At 40.6% G+C, this 21647-nt stretch overlaps 1 protein-coding gene across 1 annotated transcript in view; it reads right to left on the bottom strand.

Moving 5' to 3' along the window:
- The window catches only part of wnt5b (wingless-type MMTV integration site family, member 5b), a 92363-nt gene that overhangs the window by 63495 nt on the left and 7221 nt on the right, over positions 1-21647 (bottom strand). The window lies entirely within an intron of this gene.

The following is a 21647-nucleotide window of genomic DNA, read 5'->3' as shown; positions in this document are numbered from 1 at the left end:
AAGAATATAATAACAACAATAACACAGGGATTCCCTTGATGTGTCTGCAAAACATGCACTCAAAATCATATGAAAGAATGATGAGAGAGTGAGAGAGAAAGAGAGAGGCCCGCAGTAATTTGGTATTTCCTTTTTAGACAGGGGAGGAAGGGCCAATGCCCTCAATTTCAGAATGTACTGCACACACACACAACTTTTAATGACCCTTACATCCGGCCTGAGGCACTGGAGCCTCGGAGACAAAACAGACCAGGGACGAAAAAAGATAGATAGATAGATAGATAGATAGATAGATAGATAGATAGATAGATAGATAGATAGATAGATAGATAGATAGATAGATAGATAGATAGATAGATAGATAGATAGATAGATAGATAGATAGATAGATAGATAGATAGATAGATAGATAGATAGATAGATAGATAGATAGATAGATAGATAGATGGAGCAGGTATACACTGAAGGTCATAGGTGAGAGTTCACAGTCCTGACACACACACACATACACACACACACACACACACACACACACACACACACACACACACACACACACACACACACACACACACACACACACACACACACACACACACACACACACACACACACACACACACACACACAGAGTTATGGGAGTTCAACCGAGGGTTAGACCTTCGGGCTCCACAGCTCACAGAGAGAGAATTCATGAGCAGCTGGTTCGGCGTGGAGCTGACTGGTGTGATTACTGCAGACATGGGGAGAAAACACAAAAGGAAAATTTCAGCACCACGACTAATTTCTAGAATAACACGAACAAAGTGAAAATTCAAGAGGGACAGGGGCTGTGAAATTTTTGCCGGTTTCGTGAAACAATGGTTTTGACATGGTTCCCGAAAAAGAAAGCAGAACGCACAAAGAAAGACACGCAGATAGGACTGAGTGAGCTATAACAACACTTTACAGTCTGAGCAACAGCTGAAGATGTGTCTCCGGATTGTCTCTCGTGCAAACACATGCACAAGAGTCCTGACCTTGATGCTGGCAGCTGTTGACGTTCCTCTGAGCCCTATTCAACATTAAAATTTCCTCCTCTTACCTACTTGATACACACACATACGCACACTACCAACTAGATTCTCAGCCTGCTCAGGAGATTATAGATGACGCTTCTGTTCAACGTCATTTATTGCTGGTGAATACAAAGTTTTAGTGTTCCACTCTAATTCGTTATAACATATTCCACCTCTGTCCTTAAATCTGTTTAGAAATGAGAGGTGGGCTTCCATCAGCAGGGGTCGGAGGTAGTTTTACCTCGGCAGTTGGTGTGTCTCCATGACCACCAATGGTCCTCCACCCACAATTTTCATGAACTTCCACAAACTTCTCCACATCCCTGCCTTGGGTCAGGTAGTTCAGGGAGGCCCTGAAGAGGGGGTTCGGCCATGTGCAAGAACTGGACAAGCCCCTGAGACATCACCCATAGGTTGTCCTAATCAGAGGTGTCAAGTAACTAAGTACAAATACTTCGTTACCTTACTTAAGTAGACATTTTGGTTATCTATACTTCACTGGAGTAATTATTTTTCAGATGACTTTTTACTTTTACTCCTTACATTTTCACGCAATTATCTGCACTTTTTACTCCTTGCATTTTAAAAACAGCCTCGTTACTCTATTTCATTTCGGCCTTTAAAAAAAAACTATCCAGTTAAATTGCTCCGTCCGGATAGAGTGAATTTGGTTGTGGTTGTTTCAGATGTTCTTGTCCAGTTTTGTTCTTACATCCGTTCCCTCAGATTCCTGCAACTAAACTTGGATGTACATTCCAATAAAGGTTAGGATAAATGATAACATGCCTCTGAACTTTGACTTTTTGCACCATTACAATACTTATAGGCAACTAGTCATCATATCTCCTGCTCTCTGAAACACATGTTAATGCTCAATAGTACACATATATGGTTCTTTAATATATTTGCATTATACTAAGATGCATTCATTTTCAATGGCTTTTGTCCTTAATGGCTTTTTTCCCCCTTAGATTACTTTTACTTTTATACTTTAAGTAGTTTTGAAACCAGTTATTTTATACTTTTACTTGAGTAAAAAACTTGAGTTGATACTTCAACTTCTACAGGAGTATTTTTAAACTCTAGTATCTATACTTCTACCTGAGTAATGAATGTGAATACTTTTGACACCTCTGGTCCTAATACTGCACAGCACCTTGTCACTAATAAGCAGGACCAACAGGCCTGGGACATGCCCACCTTATTATTCACAGATAGCCATCAGGAATGACTGCTGCCATCAGCCGGCATTTGATTAGCACAAGCTCCCTGCTGTTGAGCTAAGCTTCATCGTCATCAAGGTTTGTTAGCAAATTAACAGCCCAACAAATAATATTCTCTTTAGAGTATGATAGACTCTACTCTGTTAGGTATTTATTCACTGCTCAGAAGCTGTTTGTTGTAGTCAATACATGCTAAGCACTAAACATCAAACGTGATGACAGCTAGCCATTGGCTATGTCAGTGCCACGGAGTTCATAGGACCCAGATGCAGGAGACCAGGGGGCAGGAGTTCCAAAAACACTGATTTATAAAGTAAAACAAAACTAAAAGTGCTGCTGAGCAGGATTGCAAAAAAACAGAACATGAACATTACAAAATCCAAAAACCAGACCTGACACATGGAGGAACAAAACAGTACGGACCAGCAGGGAGCAAGGGAAAGACAAGACAAGATATACACAAAGTAACGTTAGATGCACATCTAAATCAAGCTATTGGCAACAACCTAGCTAAGGATTAAACTGGAGTTTCAGAGAAATCCAAGTATACATGCGCAAGAAGACAATCGGTTATTGAGTGAGGTGCATTCGACTCTGAGATGCTAGTTGGCGCCACACGCACTCTCGGGCTGGCGTTGTTCCGGTACAATTAGTAAACAAGCACAAAGGAGGACAACAACAAACTAACGATGCTGCAGCTCTGTAAATATGTACATACTAAGCCTGATCATGTTGCAGGTAAGATGCAGCAAAGTCTCCTTCTTCTTCTGTTACCGTGTTGCTGTGATGCCGTGACTGTTATTATTCCAGCTCCCACGGCTCGTCACTTCCAGAAGGGGCAGTCAGTACCTCGGCTAAGCGTGGGTTGAGTATACATGCCGGAATAACTCGGATTAGGACGCATTATCTGGCACTAAAAGCTCGATCTCAAGAGCTTCAGTTTGGCCTGGCTAAGGTGTATACATGGTTTTTAAAACTTTGATATCGGTCGAATTAATGCAACAATTCCACTGTTAGTGCATGTAAACGTACTGACAGAACAAAGGTGCAGACGATCAGGGCAGATGGGAACAAGGGAAGTCAAGACATAACGGAAACAAAGACTCGGGTTTCAAAATAAAACAGGAACTAAATAACAAAACTGTGACCGCCAGCTACCCATCAAACCACCATGCTCTCAATTATACATAGAATAGTTTCTTTTAACTGGTGTGATACAAAGACATCCATCCCCATACAGTTGTAATGGATGAGAAATCTAGCAATTCAGACCAAAATCTTTTTTTTTAACCAGACTGCTAAAATGATGAAAAGTTGAACATCTTAACGTAGGGATCAACATAGATGTAGTGGTCTGTAGTGGACGGTTGAGGAAGCACAAAATATTTTAAGGTTTTTAAAGTTTAAAGTTTTTTAAGCCATGGATAAATGTTAGACTCATTGAAGACGTACTATGTGCAGTTTGAACAAAGATACAGGCTTTCTTCTGAAATGTTATGAATTATGTTTGACATTAAATCCACGGACTGAATTAACAGTCCGTGGATTTAGTTTTCCCGCTACAACAAAAGCGGGACAGTTTTGTTTCTGTTTCACCAAGCAGGTAACAGGACTAACAAAGGTAAAACAGAGGCTAAATCTGTGTGCAAGGAAGAGCCAGCATCCCCACAACGCCCCTGTCAATCAGAAGACCCTATTACGCCAGCGTGCTGTATGTAATGGCGCTCTGATGTCGTGCTGGGCCTCTTCTGTTTGGTCTTTTCTTGTTGCAGCGATATGGTAAAACCTCAGTGGGAAAAAGGCTAATATTCAATTTAGGAAACCCTGCAAATCTAGTGGCCTTTTGATAAAAATGATTAGGTTTTACTAGGTAAGATCAATCTGAACACCGCTTTTGTGAATTTATGAAAACTGAATATTGCCAAGATTTTCCCTTTGCCACCTTCAAAGCCTTTGCAGCAGTCCTGGCAGATGCAATAGAGATTAAAATTCATTTACCAGCTCAGGCAACTGCAGTTTCATCAAAAAAGTGGAATTAAATCAGGAGTAAAAAGATTTGTTAGAAGTGGGATTTGAACTTGCCCTTTCACTGGGACATCTCTGCTCGGGGAGATGCCCCTCCTTGGGTTTTGTGCCATGGACCGCCCTGGTATGTTCATAAAAATATTGTGACAATCATGTCATGAAGCGAACATTAATCACATTAAAATGTTCCACTGTCCGTTCGAAGTGGTTAGTGCAAAACAATCTTTTGATTGGTATTATTGGATATGCTTTTCTGTTGGATAGAGGGATGGCTGGTCTGCCTGATGAGGCTCTGGACAGATGGATGGATGGATGGATGTAGAGGCTGGGGGTGCAGCGTCTTTGATCCTCCCAGCAGAAATAATCAACAAAGCCTTGGAGCCCTAACTATATATGTGTGTGTGTGTGTGTGTGTGTGTGTGTGTGTGTGTGTGTGTGTGTGTGTGTGTGTGTGTGTGTGTGTGTGTGTGTGTGTGTGTGTGTGTGTGTGTGTGTGTGTGTGTGTGTGTGTGTGTGTGTGTGCACACTGTGGGGTTTTCTGGCTGGATGCCAAGACCTGCTCCCACCAAGGCATAGATCAAAGACAGTTCTCCCTCTCTCTCCATCTACCTCTGTCGCTCATATTTGTCAAACTCTTCTCTTCTTCGCCTCCATTCTTTGTCATGAAAACGGTCAACGTTGTCCCTTTTGATTTCTTCTATCATTGTCTCACTCTTTTATACAAGATAGTAAAGATCAAGCAGAGATCTAGATTCCTAGAACCTCAAGGATTGCATTACTTGTGTCTTGAGGGCGTAAATCAACGGAGGACAAAAAGCAAGTCTTTCTATCTGGTTTTATTAGTCTGTAATGTTGCCTATTATATCATTTTCTTTCTTTTTTTCCCAAGTATATAATTAGTGCTGGCTCAGATGACCTTGAGCATTACATTTATGCTGCTATAGGGCCAGAATGCTGGGAAAGGTGGGGGATGGGGGTCCCACGATGCAACAATCCCTTTAACTCCCCTCTCCTCCCACTCTTCACATATTTGAATGTATTGTTGCATATCACTAGCTTTGTGTGTAGTTTCTGCTTTTCCCCCTCTGAAGATGTCTGCGGCGCTGCCGCTGCATGCTTCTGATTTGCGGTTACGGGTCCAGCCAGCAACACACAAGCACAGCACTGCTGCCTTACTCTGTCTTTCTCTCCGTCTTTTCCCTGTGTTTCTGCTAACTCACCAAATTCAACTGGTAGAGGCGACGGCCGGCCGTTCCCACCCTCAGTCTGGTTGGTGTGGAGCATGCCGTTGCTTCCTGCTGTCGCCAAGTACTATGTAACTATGGATGGAACAGGTAGGTCTTATAATGTTGGGAGCCCTAAAATGGAGGGACGAGAGCTTTTAAAGTAAATTGAAAAAGTAAAGATCCACAGAACTTAGGAAACCCTTTCAGAGCTGAAGCCGAGCTGAGGATTTTTTATGGAAAACTTGAAGCTCCATGTTAAAACCTTTTATTTCTTATCTACTGAAGTAACTAGAAAGATTAGATGAAATAATCTACAAAGTGAGTGATTCTGTTTTTATTTTAAACAAACTGCCAATATGCAAATCAATATTTTAAAGTACTATAATAGTTCTTGAAGATGACGTCATCATCTTCATCATCAAACTTTATTTATATAGCGCTTTTCAGGCATATATGAAATATATGCAACACAATAAATGTGGTGATATGTGCATTGCTCCATGCTTGAAAGGTAAAAGCACACATACTGTATATTACAGCCGGTCTGAGTGGGTTATATCAGTACATTATAATGACTTTTGTAATTAACTGACCTAACTCAGTGCAATAGTAATGCTGTGACTTTATCTTTTCAATACGGGACCAATCTCTTGGCAACGCTCATTTTTCCAGCAGTCACTTGAAACCGACGCCCCGAGCTTCATTGAACAAATGCACGCAGCCCGTTCGGCGAGCAGCTGCTGCAACGCTATGCTTCTACCGTAATCAATGAAAGTGGCTGCAGCAGATGGAAGTGCAGCACACAAGTGGGCTTTTTACAGCACAAACATCCACTCTGCAAACATACAAATAGGCCAGTCTTAATATATTCATATATCTTTGATGAGTGGTTCCGTTCTCCTATTCCCGTAGAAATGGGTCATAGAGTTTCTCTTTTTTGTAATTAAAAAAAATAAAAAATAAAGTATGATACATGAAATGACTCCAGATTAAGGATTTATTTGTTGGGTGTTTAGTACCAATCCAGTTATTCAATTTACAGTTGTTTTCAGATACTTAGCCTTATTACACCAACTCTGTAAAAAATGTTCTTAGTTAAAAAAGACCATACAGACCTAAAACAAAAGTATATGTTCTCCTGCTGCCTGTGAACGTAACTCTCCTCTTCAGGTGATGCCGGTGAGATGCTGTACATGTTCATATTCAGAGAGAACTTATCATTCACGTGAGTTAAAAACTGTACTTCATCATGTTTGGGGGGGGGAATCCATCTTCCATGGTGCGTATGAAAGTTCTTGTGTATAACATTCAGGATCTATTGGTGCTTGCCCCCAAAAACACTTTTTCATGCCATTAGCAGCCTGTGTATCAGTCAATATGCAAATGAGCGTCTTGGTCCTTCCAATCAGTCTCCTTCTGACCCTTTTTCTGTCTCTGGTGAGCTTTTCCCTCTCCATCACGCTGTCCCCATCACTCCTCCCCACTCTTGTCCCACAATGCCTTTTTAGCTCTGTTGCTCAGCTTATCTCTCTCCTCATTGCATCCTTTTCCCCCTTGTCATCTCCATCTCCACCTCTTTCTCCCCACCATCTTCCCTTTCCGTTCTCCCTTTTCCTTCTCTCCCCTTGCTGTTTCTCTCTCTCTTTCTCCCTCTCACACACTCACACACGCACACACACACACACACACCCTCTGTAGCAGTAGTCATTCTGCTTATAGCCTTGCCATAAATCAAGCTGTCATTCTCCGTCATGCTTGCCGGATCTCACTGAGGCTCATGGTTCGTGCACAAACACACACACACACACACTCACATGCGCACACACACACACAAAGTCACACAGAGCAAGTAATAGCAATTTGAGCCCACACACACACACACACACACACGCTAAAACAGAGGCGAAGACACCCACAAGTACAGGACAGATCACATATGCTGAGATGTACAAAATACATAAATACACACGTGCAGTACAAGGGTATAGACTGTGCTGACAAAAACATAAACAAAACACATCTTTCCAAGTTCTTAAAGCCACAGAGAGGTGCTTTAAGGTGGACTGATACTGTTCTGATACTTCGCGTGGAAGAGACCAGATGCGACAGTTCCTGGCAGGAATCAGTGTCAAGTGTCAACCGTGCTGAACCATGGCTGAGATGGGAGTAAGGTGAGCGGAGGCCAGTGGGGTAACTGGGAGAGAGCACCAATGGCACAACTCGGCGTGTCCTGAGACGCACACAGAGGCAGAATCACTCATGCAGGGAAACGCAGTCCCTTAGTCCTGAAGGAGCCCCTCATTTATCAATCCACCTCCTAAATTCAACTCGGTCTCCTGTTTTGTCTTTGTTTTATCTGTCTATCTTGTTCTGGATGAATATATCCTGTGGCTGCAAAAACAAGCCCAAATCATCATCCCTCCACCACCGTGCTGCAGAATTGTTACGAGGTGAGATCAGTTACTCAAGTGCATTTGATTAACGGGATGTGGAACCTGAGGGGCTACCAAACACAGTTTCTATATTTTCCTTCTGTCTTTTTTTACAATTCACTTTAAAATCTTTAATTTTGTCATTCTGTCTTCTTTTCTCATTCTCCTCTTTCTGACAATCATTTCATCTTGTCTTCTTTCTTCTTTCCTCTGAGCCCTTCATGGCTGATGCAAGAGCCTCGAAAAGACTCTCAGGATTTCATGGGGCTTTGTGTTTGATTGTGAGCGTGTGCGACGGAGAATGACAGCGCATGTGGCAGGCAAGGTCATGTAATCCCGCGGCCTCCCGATACGTTATTGACATAAAACATACCGTTCAATGACCTGCGCTGCCCTTGCATTCACATATTGTGCATAAACAAGCACACAAACAGATGTCATGTTGTAAGCAACAAAGCCTTCAAGAAAATCCAGAATGGATGCAGTAAAACGTGTTTGCTTGTAGTTAGTGTTTACCCTCAGGGTTAACACGTGCTTATGTGTCCTGCTTATTCAGGGTCTGTGTTTATTCTTTAAATGTACAGATACAGCCGCACCAAAGCATTTATCATTCAAAGTGAGTAATTTTTGTTTTGCTTTTTTACTTCCTAGAATCAAGACTATCTGGCATTTAAACCCTAAAAAACAGAGATTTAGGAAACATGTCTGTCTTTTATTTCAGTTCGTAATCTGTTGGAAGGAGTTTTGATTTAGAAAAGCACAGACATTTGGAAACGATAATGCAAATATCCATCGCCAACATTCAGACTTCCGGGTTGAAGCAAACATGAAACTAAGAACATTTGCCGTTCATCAACTGGCTCCTGGGAACTGGCTCCAGAAGTGAGTCCATTTCCATTAATCCCTGTTTTAAAATGCCCTGCTTTAAAGCAGAAATAATCACATTTACAGCCTGGTAAACAAAAAGGTTTTGGTCTCTATAGTTAGATTGTCCTCATATATAATTTTAAACGGGAGGTCCCGCTGTAAATGTTCACCAGTAGCTCTGCAGCTCCACAGATCACCTGAAAGAGCCATCGTGGATCGTCCCAGGATCGTTCCAAGTGTCAGTCTGCTGACACCTGCAGTCAATCAACCTGCAACGCTGCTGGTGGGGGTGGTGGTTGGCCACAACACCCAACGGAGTCCCAACAAAGCTTTTTACTGGTCCTCGTTTCAGCTGCTTTTAATAAGTTGTTTTAGTAACAGCATTCGAAATTCAGGTCTTTGGACAGATTTGACCAGAGTGACTCTAAAGCAGTATTTAGTTAGCATCTTAGGCTTAGTCACACACATACGCCATATGAATAGGGTTGCCACCCGTCCCGTAAAATACGGAATTGTCCTTTGTAAAAAAAAAATGTTGCGTCCCGTATTGAACTAATACGGGACACGATTTGTACCGTATTTTCATTAACTTTTACACCATATTTTAGTTGAATTATTGAAATAAGTTAACTTTTACACCAAATTCTAGTTGAATTATTGAAATAAGTTAACTTTTACACCAAATTCTAGTTGAATTATTGAAATAAGTTAACTTTTACACCATATTCTAGTTGAATTATTGAAATAAATTAACTTTTACACCATATTCTAGTTGAGTTATTGAAATAAGTTAACTTTTACACCATATTCTAGTTGAATTATTGAAATAAGTTAACTTTTACACCATATTCTAGTTGAATTATTGAAATAAGTTAACTTTTACACCATATTCTAGTTGAATTATTGAAATAAATTAACTTTTACACCATATTCTAGTTGAATTATTGAAATAAATTAACTTTTACACCATATTCTAGTTGAATTATTGAAATAAATTAACTTTTACACCATATTCTAGTTGAATTATTGAAATAAATTAACTTTTACACCATATTCTAGTTGAATTATTGAAATAAATTAACTTTTACACCATATTCTTCAACTGTAGGCTATATTACATCTTGGCTGATGTGGACATACGTAGCATAGGAGGCTATATCAGTTACTAGTATGGTTGTCTGTACAGTCATGCAAGTTCAATGCTATTAAAGCACTTTAAACTTTAAATCAAAGCATTTTGTTTTTTCATATAAAATAAACACATTTTTATTCAGTTTAGAAGTTTTGGGGCTTTTTTTTGGCTCCTGCGCTGCTGAAATCGGGGCGTCCCTTATTTCTATTTCTGAAAGGTGGCAACCCAACACCCAACGGAGTCCCTCCCAACAAAGCTTTTTGCCGGTCCTCGTTTCAGCTGCTTTTAATAAGTTGTTTTAGTAACAGCAATCGAAATTCAGGTCTTTGGACAGATTTGACCAGAGTGACTCTAAAGCAGTATTTAGTTAGCATCTTAGGCTAGCACAAGGTAAGCCAGCCAAGCTAAAGTAGCAAACTGTGACTGAAACACGGTGGGGTTGGTCCAGCTGGCTGTCCAGGCCTGCTCTGTCCACACCTTGGCAACACGCTGCCTCGCAGCACAAGGGGGAAAAAGCTTCAAAAGAACTCCTCAGAAAACCTATGAGCGACTTCACAGGAGTTTATCCAGTTCTTCTTATACAGTCACACACATACGCCATATGAAAGAAGAAAACACCAGATTACCAGTAGGAATGGGTGATATTTTACCGTTCACGATAAACCGTCAAAAAAATTCCCCACGGTAAGAATTTGTCATCTCCCGTTTATGACGTTTTTGTGAAAAGCTGATTTATGGTTCTGCGTTAAATCAACGCACAACATATGTGAAGGAAGGAAGGAAGGAAGGAAGGAAGGAAGGAAGGAAGGAAGGAAGGAAGGAAGGAAGGAAGGAAGGAAGGAAGGAAGGAAGGAAGGAAGGAAGGAAGGAAGGAAGGAAGAAATGAGCCAGAAAGAAAGAAAGAAAGAAAGAAAGAAAGAAAGAAACAAGCCTGAAAGAAAGAAAGGAAGAAACAAGCCTGAAAGAAAGAAAGAAAGAAAGAAAGACAGAAAGAAAGAAAAAAGCCTGAAAGAAAGAAAGAAAGAAAGAAAGAAAGAAAGAAAGAAAGAAAGAAAGAAAGAAAGAAAGAAAAAAGCCTGAAAGAAAGAAAGAAAGATACGAGCCTGAAAGAAAGAAAGAAAGAAAGAAAGAAAGAAAGATACGAGCCTGAAAGAAAGAAAGAAAGAAAGAAAGAAAGAAAGAAAGAAAGAAAGAAAGAAAGAAAGAAAGAAAGAAAGAAAGAAAGAAAGATAAATTCCCATTGATGACGTTTAGTAGCATTCAGTATTCTTTTAGAGCAGTGTTTTGGGGGCTCCAAAGACTGAATGTGGTGATAGATTTATAGTTACAAAGGTGGAGTTGAATTGGTATTTTTTTATCGTCATTTTTATCGTTATCGGGAGAAATGCCAGAAATTATCGTGATAAATTTTTTACTCCATACCGCCCATCCCTAATTACCAGTAATTCATTTTAGACTGTCAGAAACTACTGGTTTGGAGGAGTTTTCCATGCTAGCAGCTGATTTATGTTTAACCGTGCGGCTTTCGTCTAAATGAAAAACCTGAAACACACCTAAGGTTAAAAGACAAGTCTAAAAGATGTGGGGAGTGAAGTGGTGGTGACAGCGGGGCCCTCAGGGTAGTAGCTCCTCTGGTGGACCTCATTGTTTGGTGCTTTTTCCAACGAGGACCACACAGTTTGATGAATGAGGTCTTTGGTTTTGTAGAAAAGTCTTACTTGCTCTGGGGTCCCAGTGCCACACATGTTGGACTAAAACTAGACGGTAGTTAAAAGTTCATCTTTTCTTCTTTAAATGGCTTTTTCCACACAGTTTGGCTAATTTTCACCACCTTGTGGCGGCTTTCACGCGTTACTACCCGGTGGAGGTTACGACGGTACAGCTGCATATCAAGACAACAGCTGCGTGAACTAAATCCAAATGTATTTTCTTGTAATTTATTGACATTGGAACATTTGAAAATAACTGATTATCTCTTACTAATCAAGGACGTCTTATTCGCTTTTGGAGCTAATCTGAAAGTCATTCAGGGAAAAGCAGTTTTGGAAATTTCCTAGTTTTATGCTGTTATCAAGGTTCTCCAGCTTGAATTAAAAGAGTGAGGATCAAACAATAAATGAAAGAAAACAACTAATATTACAAGCATGCATCCTTGAATCAGAACTGGTACCAGCTCAGCGGCAGCCATCAATGACATCATTTCTGTTTGTCACCTCACTGAACCTCCATTCAAAGGTGAAATGCTCTTTCATTTGAACTTTGATTTCCCCATCTTGAAGCAAACACAAATTTTCGATTGTGCCACAGCACAGATATAAAGTCTGATTGTCAAACCAGCCGTAAAGGATCAATGTTCAGGCGCCGCCCTCTCGTCCAAATGTGGTCACCTCTAGGTCCAGGGACGCCAGCATGACAACAGCTGAAAGCTGAACTCCAGGCTTCAAAACGGCAGGTCACCAACTTGGGAGTGATTTAATGGAGGGTTTGTCCAGGTTTGTTTAGATATTGTCTACGGCACGGGTGTCCAATTCTGGTCCTGGAGGACGGCTGTCCTGCATGTTTTAAATGTCTTCCTTCTTCAACGCACCTAATTCAAATGAATGTGTTATTAACTGAGGTGTTCAGACCTTGATGACAAGCTGATGATGATCTATTCATCTGAATTTGGACTAAAACATGCAGGACAGGGACCCTGGAAGACCGTAATGGACACCCCTGCTGCAAGAAGTAAAGAAGGAGAGAAAGAATAGAGGAAGACGACAAATATAACTGGCCTTGGTCTCACAACGTTGGCAGATCTTGTTCAGATTAAGTACGTGGTGTTGTTGTCTTGTGTCGGCGAGGTTTGAGCATGTTTCCTCTCACGGAGCAGAAAGAGTTGAACATACATGTAAAAGCTTAAAAATGTTTTTACTTTATGCTCAAAACAATTTTATAATTTGCAAATTGTAAAAATGAAAAATGGACCTAAACTTGTCTTTCTTTCTTTCTAAGGGATTTGAATATGAGAACACATTCCAAAGTGTCGCATTCGAAATGTGCAGACTCAGGTACAAAAGCTCAGATATACATTTACAAGGTCACATTTCAGACATTCAGAACGTATCTCACAGATCCTCCACTCTTTCTCTCCTCTTCTGCATTCTTCTCTCCTCCTCCTCTTCTCTTTCACACAAGCAAGACTCACAACACACATGCACACACACTCTCTCTCCCTTTCTCTCTCCCTCCCTCCAGAGACATGTCCATTGCTCTGACCTCTCTCTCGGGGGAGAGCTGGCTGTCTGCCCAGCTCTCTTTTTCCCTCTTCTTCACACATTCTCCTTTTGCTCTGTTTTTTCTTTTTCTTATTCTATCTGTATCTCTCCATCTATTGATCTATCTATTTTCTAATCTCCTTTAGTCTCGCCCCTCTCTACATTCTATGTCTCCCCTGCTCTTGCATCCTCTTATCTCTTCATCCTCTTTCAACGCAATTCCCCATTTCTCCTCCTCCTTCTTTTCACTCGTTTCTCCTTTTAACCTTTTCTCTTGCCTCCTTCCTTCCCTCCACCGGTGTTTCTTTCTGGGCTTTCAGGATGCTGGTGTGGCTGCGGGACGCTGCCTGGGGGGTGGGGGCTCCTCGCCCGGCTTATGCTGCCTCTCTCTGGGCACGGTGCCCACAGAGGGCTGGGCAGGACTGAAGATGAGCTGGAGGGGGTTTGTGTGTGTGTGTGTGTGTGTGTGTGTGCTTGTCTGCATCCAGTGACGGCGAAAGGCGGTGGGTTAGGGGGTGAAGAAAGTGGTGAAGGAGGGGTAGACACAGAAAGAAGAGGAGGAGGGGAGTTGTTGACAGAGACGTGGAGAAACGGGAACCAATGATGGAGAGAGAAGCTCAGATTTTTGATGAGTCACACTTTTAAAGCTGGACTGTTACTGTGGCTACAGCAGCATTTAGGTGCAAGTGTTTTTACATTTTTAATTACAATAATAATGCTGTTATTTTTCTAAATGTTCAATCCAGTTTATCAGAACGGCAGCTTTTATGACTGCTGAAATCCCCGTTCTCCACTGATATTCATCTTTTGATGCTTCACTGTTTAAATTTGACAAAAGTCTTAAATAACTGTTATCACTTGGTTAAAGTGGCGATAAATAAGTTCCCCTTTTATCATGTTCAATTGGTATTATAGTGCTGCTGTAGAAGAGGAGGTGAATGGAAATTCTCATCATTAAATCCTATCAGCGTGGCTCGAGTGCTGTTTTGTGCAACAGAAGACAAGTTTGTTCATTCATTTCACCCTGGATTCCATCACATTCAAATTAATCAATTTTCAGCTGTGCTTCAGGCTCCAGAGCTGATTGCTTCAAATAGTGCTCCGCACCAAAGTGCATTTCGGCTGCATCGCAAAAGTGGAGAAAAATACGCGAGCATGGGATTTTTAAGATGAACCAGCCAGTCGGACACATTAACAACGCACCACATTCAAGTCAGGTTTCCCAAAAATAAAATGTCCCGTGGAGGATCCTGATCATGCTTAACATCTCCACGGGTGCAGACTCGCACAACCAGCATTTGACAGCTTGCCTTGACTTGACAAATCAAGACCTGCACATCGCATTTAATAAGGTTGTCTGCCCATTATTAAATGTTGAATTCTTGGCTTTGATTCAAAATGAAAACCAAGATTTTCAGGGGCTTTAATACTGAAAAAAATAAAAAGCAAAAAAAAAAAAACAATAGGGTAAAAAAAAAAGTACAGGGCAAGGCAAGATCATTATAGACTACCTGAAATAAGCACAAGCTTATTTAACTGCACTTCATGGAAGTGGGTGTGTGCTGCAATGTGTTGGCACCATGGAAACAAGGCCAAATAAAAGTTAATTAGTGGTTTTGTTCTGGTGGACACACAAATGCCTTTGAGCAACTGAAGCAGTTCAAAAACCCACAAAAGTTCCCGTCTGTAAGGAGGAGGAGACGGTGGTAAAGCAGCACAAATGCCAGCCTTTTTTACCAGTCCCCCTTTTAATCAGCGGCTAAAAGTTGTCTGAAAAACAACAATAAAACTAAACTTTTGCTCTTCCCTGAATAAAGTGGATGTAAAAAAAGAAAGAAAAATAAAAAAGATCTTTGCACAGATGGAGGAGGAAGAAAACATTTGAAAAAAAGGCTTTTAATATAATAAAGTCACAGAGCAGAAACAAGGAACGGGCAGGAAAGATGAACACAGACTGCAGGTGTGAACAGTAAAAAAGAAAAGGTGTGAACAAAGTAATTAAACAGGCAGATGATATTCCCAGTGTTTCTCCAGGAACATACTGAGAGCCTTGGTCCAGTAATGGCTGTATTCGGAAATTTAAAGCACTGGAAAACAAAAATGAGCTCAGAATGATGCAATATGACAACTGGAAGCAACATTGTGTTGTTAAATCAACCCCAGGTGTATTCATAGATGGTAAGGAGTGTAAACACACATCAGGGACCAAAATGATGTGACTCAAAGCAGTTTTGAGTTATAACTCAACAATCAGACCATCAAAATAAAGTACTATTTCTGATCAAATTATGTTCAATCAAAATAAACAGAAAACAGAGTTTAAAAGAATAACATTTGGGTGGAGCGTAATCAGCAGTTCAGTTTTTCATCTACTTTTATTTCAAACTATAAGAGCACAGTGCTTACTGTGAGTTTTGCAGCAAATAAACAGGTGGGACGGTGCATGTGCTGCTCTGTCACACGTGTATGTTTGACTTCAGTAAAGCTGATGCTGATCAGCTGCATGCAGAGGTGCACATTTCCCCTGCTGGTCAGTAATGGCAGCACCCTGCTGAAACGGAGAAAGCTGGCCTGGACCCAGCCATAACTAAATTGATAAAAGTCACATAATCAAAAGTCCCTCACAGCTGAAAGAAAGTAAGAGCCAGGGAATCAGAATTCACACTTCTTCATATTTCTTCACCTAACTTCTCCCTCGCCTTTACTCACATTCCTCCCTCCTTCACTTACTTTCCCTCTATCTTTTTCTCCCTCTTCATCCATCTCCCCCTCTAACTTCTCACTCTGTCCTGTATTGTTCTGTCAGCTTTTACGCGTCCACTGTTCAGACTGGAGAGCTCCGGTGATGTAGCGCCCTCTGTCTGTCTACACGGTTACTGCAGCAGTACGCTCCACACTACCTGATGGATATAGACGGGGGAATATATATATATATATATATATATATCATATCATATCATATTCAAATATTTCAGCACGCATATATTTAAATTCTTCTGTATGTCCTGTACAAATAGCAGAGTGACACCAATTCAACACCTTTTTGGATCTTTTTACTTGACTTTTTAAGACACCCCTATTAAAAATGACAGCATCGTACACTGTTATCTTAGCTAATATGGAGCCTTATAATAAGCTGTAACTTGTCATGGGTGTGTTCTGCAAAGTCAAGAAAAAAGGTGCTATTTTGTCCAATTTTAGTGCAATTAAGAGCTCCAATGACTATATAGAAAGATGCTTCTGTATGTAAATGCATGTGTTTCAAGCATGTTCTGCTGTCACCGCCTCATGTTTCATTGCTTACAGAACATCTTTGCATCACTGCCAACAAGACACATCCTTGCACATTCACTGAATGTAATGAAAGACACAATTCTGATCTCAGTTGAGGCGGCGAGCATCTTTGACAGATGACACATTGGCATGGCAGCGGCAGGTGTCGGTGGGAGATACAGGCTGCTGCGTGTGTTAAAATATGCAGGATGAAATTCAGGAGTTGTGGTGCTCCGGTGCTGAGTGTTTTAACTCTTTGGCATGCAAAGATTAGCAGAGTGTGGAAGCAATAGTATGACAGCCGTTGCCGAGGGAGCAGCCAACTGCAATTCCCGCCCCGTCAGCCTTTATTGATTCAAACGCAATCTGCTGGAATATCAATGTTAGACAAACTTCTACCCTGAAATTTGGTAACACGCTCAAAAGCAGCAGCCACATGGTCCTTTTAGGAGTTGAGTATATTGCTTTCATTGACAGCATGATTAAACGGAGGGGGTTTCTTTATTTAAGGACTGCACACCAATGTTAGTGGACAATTTCTTTAATTAAAAGCAGTCTATGCTTACTATCAATTTTCAGAGCTCACTATAGCCCAAAGTCATAAAACCACAAACAAACTGGGCAAATGGAGGTGAAACAGTCTCCTTGTTAGCTAAAAAGCTCACCTGTCAAAGAGTCAGTGTCCTTTTTTTTTTTTTTTTAAGTTTTGCCTCTCCGGTTCATCCAGACTGCAGGCAACTTCAGCCGCACTTCCAAATATATCACATTTTTGTTTTTTAAATTATATTTTGCTGATCTTTCTTCTACAAAGAAGATGGTCAGAGGAGAGAAAATTTGCAGAGGAAAGTAGAAATGAATAAAATGAATACTGAGAAAAGAAGGCGAAAAGACAAAAATGCATCGAAAGGGTGAAAAACAACAAGAATTGACAACAGCATGATTAAAAAACCAAAAATCCAAGGATGAGAGGCAGAGATTGGCTTTTCTTTTTTAGGGATCAGAAATAAGATAGAGGGAATACATTTTAATTCAATCCCCTCTCTCCCTCTTCCCCTTCCTCTCACGCTGCGTGTGTGTGTGTGTATGTGTGTGTTGACAGATTTTGTATAGCTCCAGTTCCAAGACTTGCTACAGAGAAACACACTCAGTAATTATCTAGAAAGAGCACCTGGTGCTGGGAATCTCATTATTTTAAAACCAGCCCTCCAAAACACAATCTCTCTCTTACACACACATACACACACATACACAAACAGAAGAAAAAACAATAAAGATGAGAGGGGAATACATAAATAAATAAATCTCCTCTTCCTTTAGACGGCAGGAAGAGATGCAAAAGACAAGATTGAAAAAAAAAGTCACTAGAATTCAAAAGCACCTGAACCACAGAGGACGGGGAGGGGGACGTCTTTCTAGTTGCTAACGTGTTTGTTAGAAACTTGCTTATGTTAAGTTTTGTAGATCACAGGCAGGCGTTAGAGTCTGCGCTATGACACCAAAACAAGTCAAGCTCAGGGATGAACAGACCGTTTGAATCCATCAATTGCTATTGCTTTGGTTTTCTTTATTCTGTGCTGTTTTTTTTTTTCTTTTTAAACCATGAAGCATTAAACAGGAGCATAAACGTTCCTGTTTCTCCTTTGTTCATCTTTGATCTGTTGTAGTGGCAGACACCGACCAGTAGGAGGCAGCGTTTCCTCTCATCTGACTGAGCGTCTTACTGCCCTCAGCTTCCTTTTTTTTAAGGAGACCTCTGTTCTCCTCTCCTTACTCATTTTTCTCCCACTTGATCTCTTAAAACGCACCGTCAAATGGACAGTGAGCACCAGAACTTGTTTCTACCAGATGTTTGGTCATGGGTCAATACAGTGGGAGGACACCAGACACATACGGAGCAAATTACTGTAACATAACTGTATTAATATTTATGGAAAAAAAAAAAACAAAGAAAAAACTGATGTTTGTAGGTTGCTGTTATGTGTAAATATGGCAGCAGTTGTTTTGTGGTTGTTTCTCACTAAAATAAAAAATAAAATGATGATAACTAGGGTACACCTTGCTGGTGATGGAGCACATGTCTTCTGCCTGACTGTAATTCATTTAGGTTTACCAATCAGAAATAAATTAATTTTGTAAAAATGCTCTTTGAGAGGCTGCAAGCAGCCATATCTTGATATTTTTCAGGGGTTTTGTGCAAATGTCGAAGAGCAGACTACCACAGACAGGATTTTTAGTTTTTTTTTCATAGACATGAAAATAATATTTCCAAATAAGTATGAACGTAGAGTATTTAATGTCTGAAACTGTTACTGCAATTCTCCCGTAATGCGATTATGTGGTGGGGCTATATCAGGCAAAACCATCCAAAGAGGATGAAAGCGGGTTCATCTACCTGATGGATGTGTCTGATGGTGACCCGACTTTGTTGCAACTAACTTTGAGACCTTAAACCTTAAACCACATAAATATGTCGGAATCCAGTTTACAAACAGACACAAACACACTCGTGACTTTTCTTAATTTTCTTGAATTAAAGTCACATCTGGTCGGTGTTCTTTTTACAGACCTTACAGATTACAAAATCACAGATTTGATTAAAAGGCGAGTTTGCAAGGAGGATAATTGCAACGAAAGGTGAACAAAGGGGAGAGTAGAGTCCACACACAAACACACGATCCCCACCAAGCTTGATTTATGTTTCTGCGTGTAGGTGTGACCTTGACGGTGTAGGCTACGGCGTAGCCTGACGCGCACCTCTCTTCGTCTGTAACTACATGTCATGTCGACACGGATTAAAAGAACTGTGATTGGTGGATTTATTCTTCTTCGTTTTTTTATTTCCCACTATGTCTTTTTCGTTGTTGTCAACTTAGGTAGAATGATAGTTTGCTACAATGTTTAAAATATAACAATGCTCAACATTTATCAGCTCCTACTTGTGTCAAAAAAGTACTTTATTTGGTCCATTGTTATGTCTGGGCTACATTCAAGAGGTAAACAAAAGGAAACTGCACTGCAAAGTTCAGCGCCACAGAAAAGGAGCCTATGCTGCCACCTAATGGTTGGTGCTGGAATTACACAGCGGCACAAGTTTCGGCCAGTAAAACCCTGACAGATAGGCACTAGCAGGAAGGATGACTAGTTGTAGACAGAAGTGACAATCGAAAAACGGTTCTCACTTACAAACGGTTTGAAAATTCTTGAATAATCCACATCACATCCATCCAAGCTTATCATTTCTATTATTGATGGCAGCAGGTACTGAAAATTAGCGTAGGAAATCAACAGTGGGATATAAGATGAGACAAGACAGATGATAGAAGACCTGAGATACAACTCTTATTTTGACAGAATACAACACAGTGACAGACTCACAACTACAAGACAATAAAACAGTTCTGTCATTGAAACTAAAACCTGTGTAGGTGCATTTAGTTTCCTCATTCAAACTAGGATTGATAGGGGACTCAATAAAGAATCAATCATGGTATCTGTATTGATCAGACAGTCTTTAGCAGGTCTGTACATTATATTGCGTGACAGTGTTTCAGGACCGAAGCTGAACTTTGTGCCAGCGCACAAAGAGTTCGTATTTGAGAGAAAAAGTGTTACAAAAACTGTATTCACATACACCAGTGCCTCTTTCTATGGACGTTAGTAAGTCCGGCTGCGGCCTGGCTACGTCAGTCCACCCTCAAGAGCAGAACACGTATATAGATGGAAACTTCACTGGAGCTAAATCCATTTCCATGAGACATCTGCCTGGAGCTTTTGTAGTCAACTCCTACGATGCACCGGAAACGTTTCCTCCCTCCCCACAACCGCTCAGGACGGGCGACGGCCTCAAACCTCAAACTCTTTACTTCGACCGTCTTTTATAAATCGGTGTTAGGGAAATACAAACGTAATGGTTGAACTGGAATCAAGTCAGATTTGATTGTAATATAATTAGATTGTAAATTGACTGAATTGGTTTTTATTTGATTGGACTTGAATTGAACTTGTCTGCTTTCAGTTTGAAGTGTTATTTTTTCTTTTTCTTTTATGAAAGGTCCTACTCAAACAAACTGTATTGAATAATTGAGATTTTCACTTTAAAATGTATTGCTAAAGTAATAAATGTGACTATCTATTGTCAAGAGAGTAGGTGTTTAGCCAGATGGGTCATTCCTTTCCCAACGTCCTGGCATACAAAGCCGACCCTGAAATTCAAAGCAAATTCCAGATTGGAAGAAGATGGAAGATGGAATTTTGCACACATATCAGAGGTCACGGTATTCCTGCAGGAATGAATGGTCAGTCAGTTGACATACATAAAGCTTTGTGTTACGAAAGGAAAAAGCAATCTATCTAACGCCTGTTACCGCTTTCAGAGACAACGAGCACCAATTCTAGGACTTTCTTTACTGATATCGCACTTCAACCTTTCTTTTTTTACCTTTTCACAATTAAAACCAAGCAATGAGGAAAATGTATACAACATTTTCCAGTACATGTGGATTTATTAACTTTTCATGCCACTTCTGCGTCTCCAAAATGCATCCAGATTGATTTTGACAAAGTCTTGGCATCAAGAAACCTGATTGAAATCAGATTTTGGCAAATTGAATCCGAAGCACATTTGGAGGTGGTTTGAAATGTGATTCTGCTTGCATTTGTACAGATGTGTATCAGTCCAGACGTTCTGGCCAGTCAAATTAGATTTCAAAGTGTCTTTTGCATCACTGGCAATACGACAAACAACGCCGACGTCAAATTATAAGTGAAGGCTGCGCTAAATGAAAACAAACCTGATTCTGGTGGAGGAATTTGAGGAGAACAGAGAGAACAGCAGACAGAGGATGGAAAGAAAAATTCATTTTCAGCTTGCACTTTGGTAAAGGTGTGGGAAACTGTAGCACCGTGGTTACCGATGCTTCTACTGTAACCACAGCAACCAGTCCCTGCCTATCATCAAACACCCGGACCTCACCGATGTCTGAGAAAGTATAGGACCACTGGTGAAAAAAAAGAAAATACAAGCCGTAGAATACTGTATAATACTACACACTTACCATTTATTCAGTGAAATACCCTCAGAATTTGAAAAGTAAGCAAAAGCAAGAAAGAAGCATGAAGAAAGACAGAGACAGAGAAAGTTGGAAAGTGAAAAAG

The sequence above is a fragment of the Cololabis saira genome, chromosome 23 (assembly GCF_033807715.1).
Source record: "Cololabis saira isolate AMF1-May2022 chromosome 23, fColSai1.1, whole genome shotgun sequence".
NCBI classification, from domain to species: Eukaryota; Metazoa; Chordata; class Actinopteri; order Beloniformes; family Belonidae; genus Cololabis; species Cololabis saira.
This window is presented reverse-complemented; position numbering and strand designations above follow the sequence as displayed.